This window comes from Trachemys scripta, chromosome 3, assembly GCF_013100865.1.
Source record: "Trachemys scripta elegans isolate TJP31775 chromosome 3, CAS_Tse_1.0, whole genome shotgun sequence".
Lineage (NCBI taxonomy): Eukaryota > Metazoa > Chordata > Testudines > Emydidae > Trachemys > Trachemys scripta.
In genome coordinates this window covers 59,709,504-59,722,451 of record NC_048300.1, presented here as the reverse complement: position 1 = coordinate 59,722,451, position 12,948 = coordinate 59,709,504, and positions in this window count along the sequence as shown.

Sequence of the window (12,948 nt, the reverse complement as noted above, 5' to 3'; positions counted from 1 at the left end):
AGTGCCTGGTTAGAATATGTCTTATCCTTCCAGTAGCATGCACCTTTGATTATAAAGGATGCTGTTCCTGGGGCCTGAAGTGGAAGGCAGCCCTGCACAGTGAGGCAGAGGTGAGCAGAATAATACACATTCACAAGCTCAAGCCACCAGTCTCTGACCTGCTGAGATGGGACCCATCCAAAGTGATTTAGAATCCAGTTCATGGTCAGGATAATATTTGCTCACTAGCTCAATGTCAGGAGGCAAGTGGAGTGGGGAGGGAGAGCTGGGGATCTTGTTATTATTACAGAGGGACTTCGAGTGGAATTGGCCTGTATTTCAATAGTGACTGCTCTGATTGTTTCCCTCTCCGCAATGTGTTCAAGGGACTCATTTACTCTTGCTCCATCATGCGTCCTTGGTCCGAGCCGGTCCCATTACCGCTCACCATTAGGAAACAGATTGCAGGTTGCTTTCTCAGCGCGGCCCCAAAAGCAGTCCTTAAAGGAGATAGATTTCTGATTGAAATCCTCCCTGTCAATTGCTGCTGAGATTCATCTGATGCAGCACGAGCACACTTCTGGTGAAATTGCCAACAAAAGAGGCTGAGTTTCACCAGGCTTCATACTCTGGCTACCTTCTACTTAATGGCTGTACAGTAATGTCTCCTCTTCAGACACCTCTCCCCAGCTTTTATTGATCCATGGAAGAGGAATAACAGATTAAATCAGAGTCAGCATGTATCGAGCCCCCCAGTCCAAAACTATATATCGTATGTGTCCTCCCAGGCACCGCATGCTTTCCCTTCCCTAGCAGGGTCACTGCTAGTGCTAGGAAGTTTATCTCAGCTTCTAGAATCTGAAAAATTAGGGCCAAATTCTCCTCTCCTCGGCCCTGCAGAGTATATAGTTGGCTATTGCATTGGAGCTACAGGCTGTAGAAAAGATGGAACCTTCCCCCCACAAACTCAGCCAGGGCATGGGTCAGCCAAGCAGTCACTTCAGAGCTGGTCATACAGCCTTCGGGCTGTAGCATCTATGGTGGCAGGCTCTGCACTCCTAGAAGGAATGGGCATATTTTGGCTCAACCTGCATCGTTTGTGGGTCTACCAGCCATGCTCTTCCCTTCCAAAGACACACAAACAGAATCTCTTCTGCACATTGCCTTGGAGATACTTGCCACCCAGCTGTCCTCCGGAGGGCACAGAGCAGGGTAGCCGGCCCACCCACATACAGCAGAAATGCTGCCCTTATGCTGCTTTTAGGGCCTCATACCTGCACAAGGCAGGGAACAGGATTGGCTCCATGGGTTTTAAACTGGAGAGCAGGTGAGCTTTCCAGTACATTCTCTCATCCTCAGGGTCAGGGACCTCGCATTCCCATTCGTCTTGCACCATGTCCATCAGTGATGCTATAGAAGTTGTAACCCTAGTCACAACTGGGAAGGGCAGAGGCAGCAGGAAAATGACAAACAACATGGTGGGGGAAGTTAAACAAGCTCTCTGCACTCCAGGGACAACTCACTTTGGGCAATGGGCGAAGACAGGGCTTTCGTCCACCATATCATCAATCATCATCCTCACCATCAAACACGCATGGCCTGCTGAGGGCCATTGCATCAGCCAGAGTGACCATGGTCGATGGCATCACACCAGCCATCAGATAGTGAAGTTTCCAGATCTGGCATAATCCTGCCAATCCACATATCTCTGAGGTGGCCCCACAGGCAGCACCAGGTTGGGTCAGGGCGTGCACCTCCTTGCACGTTGATGGAGAGCTTGAGAGCATGGTGTGGTGGAGTGTATTTGTCCATCCTGGCAACAAGGCTGAAGAGCTTGCGACACCACTTTTGAATCTAGTGAGCGATTGAAGGAAGGCCAGATCTTTGTGAGACTATGACATTTCACACAAAGCCAAACCCCTTTATGCTCAGAATTTGGTGCTAATGGTGCATATGGAATGTCTCTAACCACTCCAAGTCTGCCTGTAAGAGGGTCCAGGTTCCTGACCCATATAGCAGTACAGGTAGTACACAGGTTTGATAGACCTTGAACATATCCACTTCAGAAATTGCTTCATAGTGAAATCTCACTGGGTTTCTGATGGTGCAGAAGCACCAGAAAATTTAGACCATAGACTAGTTGTCGCTCAGCTCTCACTTCTAACTTCTCCAGATATCCATCCACCAACAACAGTGTCCAGTGACTTTCTGAGGATCTCATTGAAGCTGTGAAATACACGCAGGCTGTTGAGGATCACATATGTAATCCTCGTGGAGATTGCCTGGAGTGATATATGTAACGCTATATCACATGCTGCAACTGGACAATTGGCTTCAGAAGAAGGTCGTGCAAGAAACCTTGACTTTCAGTCTTTGGTATATTCATGAAAAAGGCAGATGCATGCAAACCACATCATCCATCCCCAGGTCAAGAGACTGGATCCCACAGGAGGAGGGATGTGTCTGTGCATATGGGTTAAGCACTGTCTAGTAATTAGATCAGGAGATTGGGAGTTAGGAGTTGTGGGCTTTGTTGCTGGTTCTGTCAGTGACTCACTCCCTATCCTTTGTCATGTCACTTACCCTTGCTCTGTCTTGCAATTTCCTCTTGAGTAAAACAGATATAATACTAAGCTACCTTCCCCTGAGCGTGAATCATTCATGTCTGCCAAGTGCAGGGAGATCCTCAGGAGGAAGGTGCTGTTGTACTGAAAAGAGCTAAGTTATTTTTATGTTTTGTTATGGCAAATACATCCTTGAAATTAACCCGTCAGGCGAAACTCTGCATCAAAGGGTTAAACATAAAGGCCACAGCAAATGAACCTCGCCTAGAACCCCACCTTCAAATCCACTAGGGCTAAAATGGCTTCTTCTCTATTAGCAGGACAATCTCAGAGGAAGGGGGTGGGCAGCTGACTTGCTCAACATTCAGAACCAAGTGCCTGATGCTGAGGACAGGGGAGGACTTTGAGATGGAGTTTGTGTGGAACACAGTAGGGACACACAAAGACACTGCCCTGAACTGATTTGAGACGGTAGAGAAGCTGCTGCTGGCTAATGGGGTACAGATGTCATTCTGAAAGTGCAATTTATCCATCCAAAACTTTGCTGTGGCTTCTGCTATTGTTGCTCATGAGCACACCTGTCTGTGAATGAAGCAGGCTAGGAATACAGTCTCCTGGTCTGGGTCAGCTCAATTCTTCCCCAATAAGGGATAGGGATCAACCCACTTTTGAGTCCAGCGCTCCTTTGATGGCTCAGAAACTGGGAGAACGTGTACTTGCAGTGCTAGTGCACGGCCAGATACAGATGTGCTGTTCTAGACTGTTTCTTGCAGGCAGCCGCTTGGCGGCGAATGCAGTGTCAGCACACCATAGGGGAAGGCATGGAAGGCAAGAGATGGTAACACACATTTTCTTTTCTAATTTGGGATTTGAAGTATAAATGGCACAGACAAGTGGGATTTGAATGCGTCATAATGACATACAAGTGGACCCCACTGTGCCGAAACATTACAACCTAGAGAGAGGGGAAAACAAGCCAAACCACTTAGCTCCAGCCTCCAATGGCCAGTCCTACAAATGACATCAAGAGTGCTGCTTCGGAGAAGCTGTCAGGGGCTTGGAGGGGGATGGAGAACAACATAGGACAGGAGAGAAATGTAAAGCAGCTAGAAAAAACAGACAAAACTACTTTGTGTTCAGTCCCAGGTGCAGCTAGCCGTTCAGACTGCCATGGCCTGCCAGTGTTTCACCGTCGGGGGGAGGGGAGGAAATGCTTTTCCATCCTGCGGCTGAGTGTTCTGCTGCCGTCTCAGTGGTTCTTCATCCTAGGTGGAAACGTGATGCCTTGGTCCCAGACACATCCCTTTGCATGCAGTGCTGCATCTACGAATGGATCAGCCAACAAGGCCTCGTGTTTCCAAAGTGAGTCCCTGTGGCCAGTGCACTTAGAATCATAGATTCATAGAACCATAGGGTTAGAAAGGGACTGCAAGGGTCATCTAGACCAGTGGTTCTCAACCAGGGGTACACGTACCCTGGGGGTACGCAGAAGTCTTCCTGGGGGTTACGTCATCTCATCTAGTTTGATAACAGGCTGCAGAAAAAGCACTAGCGAAGTCAGTACAAACTACAATTTCATACAGACAATGACTTGTTTATACTGTTCTAGATACTATACACTGAAATGTAAGTGCAATGTTTATATTCCAATTGATTTATTTTATAATGATATGGTAAAAATGAGAAAGTAAGACTTTTTCAGTCATAGTGTTCTGGGATGCTTCTGTATTGTTATGTCTGATTTTGTAAGCAAGTAGTTTTTAAGTGAGGTGAAACTTGGGGGTACGCAAGACAAATCAGACTCCTGGGGATACACAAGACAAATCAGGGTCCAATAGTCTGGAAAGGTTGAGAGCCACTGATCTAGTCTAATCCCCTGCCACGATGCAGGATTTGTTGTGTCTAAACCATCATGGACCGATGGCTATCCAGCCTCCTTTTGAAAACCTCCAGTTAAGGCGCTTCCACACCGCCCTAGGTAGCCTGTTCAATTCTCCTGCTGTTCTCACACTTCTGAACAGGCGATGAAGAAACGGAGTTGGATCATATTAGAACTGGAACCTGTCTTGGGCCAGGGCACCAGGCTGAACTCTGAGGTGCTGATGTTGGTGTAACTTTTTCTTTAAAACTATTTTTCATTTGGATGGTGGCTACTGGGATCCGGCAAGGGTTGGAGATGCTGAAATACCACAAGACAGTCTGCTCCCATAGCATTCCCAGCTGCTGCACATGCCAGGAGGAACAGAAATCTCTCAAGATGGCCTATTATGAGATTTGTTGCCCTCAAGAGCTTTGGGCCATTGGGAAAAAGTTAGAAAAAGCAAGTCTTTGGGATCCTTCTCCAAACCAGTTGAGGTTCTCCCATCACTATTCAGGCAGCACCCCTACAACACTATGTCTCAGAGATCTCTGGCAGCAACAGAACTAGTGTTTGTGGGTTGGAGAAAAGGATTCCAGGGGCTCACACAGGAGCTCTGTACCCCTTGCTCCAGACAGCTCCCTATGCCCAGCCATACGGAGAATCTTGAGGACAGAGCAGGGACCAGTTGAATTGATGACCTCAGCAGGTGGTGGGGCTGGTGGATCCATGACTATCTGCACCTACTGGCTAATCCCCCATGAAGTGGGGGCACAGGAGCTGTGGGGGCTATTCCAGTAGCTGCCCTTGTTTGGCAGGAAGATTCCCAGCCCAGTTACTCATCCCATATTGCTCACAGAGTTGGTGCAAAGGTTTACAGCCCCATAGGAGCATCTCCATTTCAGGCCAGCACTTAGAATTTGCCAATCATGTTGCTGTTGAGGAAAGCCCAGGGTCCTGCTCTATTCCTGACGTGCAAGGCTGCCCAGCATGTACTGTCTCGGCATGTGGGGGACGGTTTATACAGCAGCTGAGCCCTGACCCGCTTCTCTAACTGCCTGTGCTCAGGAAAGGGTCCCCATCCAGCTCTGAATTTATTAAACTGTAGAGCTGACTTTCAAATGATCAAGAACAATTTTGGCTTTTTTTTTAATGGCTGCTCTTATGGGCCTTGAGTGGCTGCCAGTGCTGTGAGCTGCCGGGACCCAAAAAATGCTGTTGGAAAGACCTGTGGACTGAGGGACTGGTAACAAAATTAGCTTGGAGGAGCCTTCTGGAGAAACCTTCAAAGCTGCTCAGTTTAGAGAGCATTTGGTTTAGCTAATTTCTCTTCCCTTCACAGTTCATTATTGGGGCCTTGGCATGAAAACAGGCATCCTGGCCCTTAGAAATCTCCTCTGCCCCTGCCGCGTGCTCCCCAGCTAGGCTCACAATCCCCCATTTATAACATCACAATCAACTCCACAGCAGCTAATTGGGATGCCACAAATGGGGAATTCAGACCTTGGATGGGGAATAAGCAGCAGGAGCAGGCAAAGATCCTGTTTTCCTGCTAACAACCCCAGCGATTAAAATAATGGAGGAACAGAAATGCAGGCAGTGCCTGCTAGGTAAGCAGAATTGTTCATCAGGGTTCTCCAGGCAGTGCCAGCTCCTCATTAATTCTCTGTGATGTGTAAAATAGAGGTGTTAATAGTATTTAGCCCTTCTCTAGCACCTTCCTTCTGAGGATCTCAAAGCATTTTACACACGCTAATTAGTTAAGGAAGGATTGCTATTCCCTGGAGAGGGAGCTAAATACTATCTGCACAGATGGGGGAACTGAGGAACACAGAGTGAGCAGAGGCAGCACACGGAGCACTGAATCAGAGGCTCCAGGCTCCTCACCCTGCGGAGTGGCGAGAGAAACGGAACAGTCCCATTCACTCAAAGCACTGCAGCCAGCGAGAGAAAGAGAATATTGTATCGCCAGGAGCCACAACGTTCTTGTGAGGGGTTGTCCTGCCCCTAGCTTGCATTGCAGCAGTGCAGCAATAAATGACAGTACAATGGGACAACATAAGGAGTGCAAAGGATGGGACGTGTCCAAGGTAGGGAGAGGATCGCTGGTCTAATTGCAGGGCCAGCTCTGGCTTTTTTGCCGTCCTAGGCAAAAAAGCCACCCGCCGCCCCACTCTCCCCCACCCCCCAGCACGGCAGGGGAGGGCGCTGAGCCTGGCTGCGGGCCCGCAATCCCTGACTGGCCGGAGGGCCAGGGGGAGGGCGGCGAGCCCGCCGCGGCTCCGCTCTCCCCGGCGGCCAGAGCGCCGGGAGGAGGGCAGAGAGCCCGGCCGGGGCTCTCCGCTCTCCCCGGCGGCCAGAGCACTGGGGGGATGGCGGCAAGCCCGCCGCGGCTTTCCGCTCTCCCCGACTGGCCGGAGCGCCGGGGGAGGGCAGCGAGCCTGGCCAGGGTCCCGCTCTCGGGCCGGAGCGCCCCGCCGCGCCGCCCCCCTCCATGCTTGGTGGGCTGGTGCCTGGAGCCGGCCCTGTCTAATTTGGCCCCAGGCCCCCTTTTTTGCATAAAGTTGGAAACTGAGTTAAGGAGAGGTGTTTTGAGTTTTTGATTTTAAATTCAGGCTGGATTTAGGATGTGTAACCTAATGCTTTAAAATCTCTTCTGGTCAGGAGAATCCAGATGGCAACCACTGTGTAGAACAGGAAAACATTAGTGACTCTGTCTTGCCCGTGTCTTTTTGTAGAATCACCATGTTCCCCTGCATTTGATTCAAACTCAGCCTTTCTCTTCCCACCCCTCCCCACTCAAGATTTGTCTCTTTAAAAAAAAAAAAGTATTCAGTTTATACACGTCAAACACAACATACAACAGTGTGCAAACAGCTGATAAAACCCTACCTTATGCTGCCAAGATACCAAATTCAGGCGTACCTTGGCGACTGCTAGGACTCGGCATTTTTCATCTTCAAAGCGCTGCACAAACATTACTGCATTTAATCCTCAGACTGCTGGTAAAACTAATTAATTCACACAGCCCCACAGTGAAGTGGGTATTATTCCTGTTGTACAGATGGGGAAAGTGAGGCATGGAGACTTGGAAGTGTCTTTCCAGAGGTCACTTAGTGATTTGGTGTCAGTGCTGGGATCAGGATGCAGGAGTTCCTGGCTTCCGGTCAGGAGAATAGACTGCACCTTGGTTTCAGAAAGGGAGAATATAATGATTCCTAGAGTTTAAGGCCAGAAGGGACCATTTGATCCTCTAGTCTGACCTGCTGTGTTACACAGGCCATTAATTTTCACTCAGTTACTCCTGTATGGAGCTCAATAACTTGTGTTTAACTAAAGCCTATCTTCCAGAAAGGCACCCAGTCTTGATCTGAAGACATCAAGAGATGGAGAATCCACCACTTCTCTTGGCAGTTTGTTCCAGTGGTTAATCACCCTCACTATTCATAATGTGACCTTATTGTTTGGACAATTTGTTTTAGTTCCAAAGTAGAAGACATAAAAAGTCAGATATTGAGAAGCAGGAAGCCAAAACAATGGAATAAACTGATAAATTACATAAGGTTGCCCCTAGCTATGGCATATACCCAGGGCTATGTGCAGCTGTGGGCCAAATCTCACAGTCAGCTGTGTTTTGATCAAAGCAATCAGTCAGTAGGATGAAACGGTGTTCTTTCTGTGTTCTGGCTGTATCTTTCCCTTCTCATTGTCTGGCCCTATAACTAATCTTCCTCTAATGTCCTCAAACACATACTGCACTTGCTCATTCCAGCTCTGTGCAGTTGTTCAATTAGCATTGGACCCAGAGGCATACTGTATATTTTTCCAGTGTCTGCTTGTTTTGTGTGCTTCAGCTTTTGAATATCCAAACTACAGACATCTAAGTCGTCTCAAATGATTCATTAAAAAACGGAGGCACCCAAAAATGAGAGGACACTTTTGAAAATCAAAGCCAGAATGCTCCCGCACAACTTCCTGGGCTATCGTAAGCCCTTTAACTCAGGACAGAAGGGAGGGCTTGTCCCTGTGGTAGTAAGTATTCCCTGCATTTGGCTCCAGATGTCTCCCTCTCTTTAGAGAGAGGCAGCTCCTCACAGATTCCTTTCACACTGTGCTAGCACCTCTTTCTCACAGGCCAGCTGTCAGTTTAGGACTCCATTTCCCAGGATGCCCTTTTTCTGAGCACTGACTGCTCTTGGGTGGAGGGGACGGGAAGAAGGCTCCACCTAGTCCTGAGGCTCTTGACTCAAAAAATCATCCAGAGACATACTGAAGCCCAGCTGCAAAGGATTGTGGGATTTTGGTGATAAGAAAAATGGAAGTTTGGTTGCTTCACCTCTTTCCAGCCTAGTCTAGGTTTGGTGGGGAAATCTCTATTCAGTTGTCAGTGGCCTGTTCTTGGCTGCTTTACAGAGAAGTGGAGAAACTTAGGTCTCCTAATTCTTCTTGGGAGAGTACATACCCTCACACGGCCATTCAGAAAAATCCTTCTTTGGCAGCCTCCATGTGAAATGAGTTTGGTAGGTCTCAGTCCAGTTCCCAGTGAATAGATATCATGTCACAGAAACCACTGGCACATCTGGGATTAACTTGTCACTTGCCTCTACCAGTTCTGCAGCTAACCTGAGGACTCCTGTCTCCAGGGATGTCAGGCTGGGGCCTTTCACCAGCTCCACATTAGAAAGATGTAAAGAAAAAGAAGGAAAAATCTCAGGTTTTGGAGGGCTTGGGCAAAGGTAACTCACATTGAAATCAAAGGTTAGGTGCCTAACTACCTGTGAGAATCTGGGCCTTTGTGCAGTTCAATTCCACTGTTTTTTTGCTGAACGTTTCAGCAAAAAATATGTAGCTTGGCTAACTAAACGGTGAATTGCTGATGAAATGCCTTTATTACATCCTGCAGGTAGCTCTTACCTGAATGCAGTAACTGTATTCCCTGATCTGTTATATCCTTATCTGAAGTTCTTTATTCAGCCTCTAAAACTGCTTTAATTTATATCTTCCCAGCAGGCTATCAACCCTGCTCTGAGTACACCCTATTTAGCTGTGTATATAATCGTGTATGGTAATCCACAAAAACATCATTGATACCTTGTTGCTGGGATAATAAACATCCCTCTTTATCCTCTCTAAGAGAATATTTTTATCTCCTTGTTCTCTTTTCACCAGGCAGGCTAATAATTTCTTGGCTTTATCACCACCTTCATGGGTATTGGACTATTCCCCATGCATGGTATGTACTGTACTGTTCAGCCAGGCTGAGTTCAGCATCTCTTCCAATATTTTAATAGCACTTTGTGGAAAACTCTATTTTTATTTGCCTCACATTCCAATCTTAGTACTGACACAACTGTTTCCATCTTATTCTGTAACAATGTATCGGTTTGATTCGGCATGTCACCCATTGTGACACAGTACTTGAAAGCCTCCCATGCTGAGCAGAGGAGGAGTGGGAGCCAGGACTCCTGGGTTCTATGCTGCTGTATAGGAGCAAGTCACTTAACCTCTCTGTGTTTTAGTTTTCCCATCTGTAAAACAGGGACAATGTTTACTGACCCGCCTCCCCACAGAGAGACATTGTGAATCTGAGGCCATGTCTACACTACAGAGTTAAGTTGATTTAAGTCAGTGGTTCCCAAACTTTAACAACCCGTGAACCCCTTTCACTAAAATGTCAAGTGTCGCAAACCCCCTCCTAAAAATGAATATTTCCAGGGATTTTCTCCTTTTCCTGAATATAAATTTTAAAAGCAGTGATCTTGGACATTTTTTTTATGACATGCTTATTACACACTATTTATTATTATAATTATTTATCATTACAGTATTTTTATTACATTATGAAAACAGCAACACTCTTCCAAGATCTCACTTTCGTAGCTTGTATCGCTTTGAATAAGCCTGTTATAAGACAAGGCTCCTATGTTTCATCAAGGAGCATCAGATGTGAAACAGCATGAAGGTATTTAAGAAGCCAACTCAGAGTTCCTCCTACACAAGCATTCAGGTCTTGAGCAGTCCAGGCAAACAATGCACATTACAACAAAGCTTAAACTTGTTCTTCATAATAATTTAAAAAACAAGATTGTCTATTTAATTTTAAAAACAGCAAAAAAATCCACCTCCCTTTCCATTTCTTATAAGAAGTCTTGAAGTTTAAATCTCCTCAGTGTGATAGATAGGCTTGCTTTGATCTGCTTAGCTCTTGGAACTCCAGGGGCTCCGGGCTGCTGTCCTCATGCTGCCGTGGTCCCTAGGGACAGCTCTGTCTACCATTAGGGAATTTTTTCCCGAGAACCCCCTGCAACATTTTGTGAACCCCCAGGGGTTCACGAACCCCAGTTTGGGAACCACTGATTTAAGTTAAGTCAATGATCATAAACCACTGTAATTACATCGCTTGTGCATGTTCACACAATGCTCCTTGTGTCAGCGGAGCGCATCCACAGTTGATGCTCTAGCACTGATAGAGAGAGCAGTGCACTGGGGGGTAGCTATCCCTCTGTGCAAATCACCACCTTCTCCCGCTAAGTGTTCTGAGAATGGATCGTAGTGCATCATGGGGGCAGGATCACCGCCCCATGATGCAGTTTTTTCTGTCCCATAATTCCAAGGGCTTCCAACTATATTTCACGCTGTTTTTCAACTGTCCCTGTAAACTTTGCACCCGCCCCGTCTGCCTGAAAGCATGGCTCCTGCATTGCTCACCAGTCTTGTGATAAGCGTTATGAAGACAATGCAGCTGATCCTGCAGTATTTCATGAGCAGCAAATCTGAACAGATATCTGTGGTGCCTGCCCTGCTGTGTGCCATGGAAAGAAACAATTCAAGATTGATGTTGGCATTCACGGAGCAGCAGCACACAGTGGATCGTCGCTATTGGACTCAGGAAACAAGCACTGAGGGGTGGGACCAGATTGTGACGCAGGTCTGGGATGATGAGCAGTTTTGGATGTCCAAAGCCACCTTCCTGGAACTGGGTGCGGAGCTCGCCCCTGCCCTGCGGCACAAGGAGACCAAAATTAGAGCTGCTGTAATGGTGGAAAAGGGTGTGGCGATTGCTGTGTGGATGCTGGCAACTCCAGACTACTACCAATCAGTCGCAAATCAATTTGGAGTTGGGAAGTCCACTGTGGGGGTTGTGGTGATACAAGTATGCAGGGATATTAATCACCTCCTGCTACAAAGGACTGTGACTCTGGGCAATGTACTGGAAATAGTGGTTGGCTTTACGGCAATGGGATTCCCTAACTGTGGCGGGGCAATAGATGGCACACATATCCCAGTTTTGGCCTGTGATGGGGTGCACAAACCCCACACCGGGCAACAAGGGGTTAAGTGATTTTTTTGGACCAAGCCAGCCCTGCCCCACCACACCTGCAGCAAATGTTCCATCTGGTGGAGGAATTAACAGGCAGGGAAACAGCTCATTTGGGGGCAGACCTGGAAGAGAGCAGCCCTGCAGCCCAGAGCTCCAGCAGCACAGAGCAGAGGGAAGGTGGAAGTCTCCGACACAACTGCCCCACAGGGGCTCATCCTGAAGGAAGGGAGAACTCAACCCAGAAACAATCAGAGAAAGAAGTACCCCCCCCCTCCACTGCATGTGGACCCTGGACATTGGTAATCCCCTCTTATTTTCTTGATTTGGACTCCCCCAGCAAGGGATAACCTTGGACCAAGCTGATGCATGGGGGATGATATAAGAAGTGGCCCAGGTAGGACAACCTTAAGCAGCCTCAGTTGCCAGACCACTGGTTGCCCAAAGGGCCCTGGGTTGTCCAAAGGGCTCTGGGATGGAGCCTGATGGAATTGGAGGGCCCGGGCTCCCCTACCAACAATCCCCCTGCTGGTCACGGGTTGCAGCCTGACCACTAGGCCATGTTTCCCAACCAACCCCAAGTGACAACCATTACATGGCCCCAGACCATTTTGCAACAGAGTACATCAACAGAAAAGGCTACTTCTCTGTGGTATTGCAGGCGTTGGTGGATCACCAGGGTCATTTCATTGACAGCAACACTGGCTGGTCAGGGAAGGTGCATGACACGTGCATCTTCTGGAACACTGGCCTGTATAGAAAGCTGCATGCAGGGACTTTCTTTCCAGACCAGAAGATTCCAAAAGGAGATGTGGAAATGCCCATAGTGATCCTGGGAGACCCAGCCTACCCCTCACTCCCATGGCTCATGAAATCTTACCCCGGAAAACTTGACAGCAGTAAGGAGTGCCCCAACAACAGGCTCAGCAGGTGCAGACTGACCGTAGAACGTGCGTTTGGCAGATTAAAGGGTCACGGGTGCTGCCTTTTTGTCAGGTTAGACCTCAGTGAGGAAAATATTCCCATGGTCATAGCCGCCTGCTGTGCTCTGCATAACATTTGTGAAGCCAAGGGGGAAAAGTTTCCCGAGGTGGAGCGTTGAAGTGGATTGTCTGGCGGCTGATTTCTAGCAGCCAGACACAAGGGCTATTAGAGGGGCTCAGTCAGGGGCTATTCGAATCAGGAAGACTTTGAAGTAGCATTTTGACAATAAGCCCCAATAATGTGTC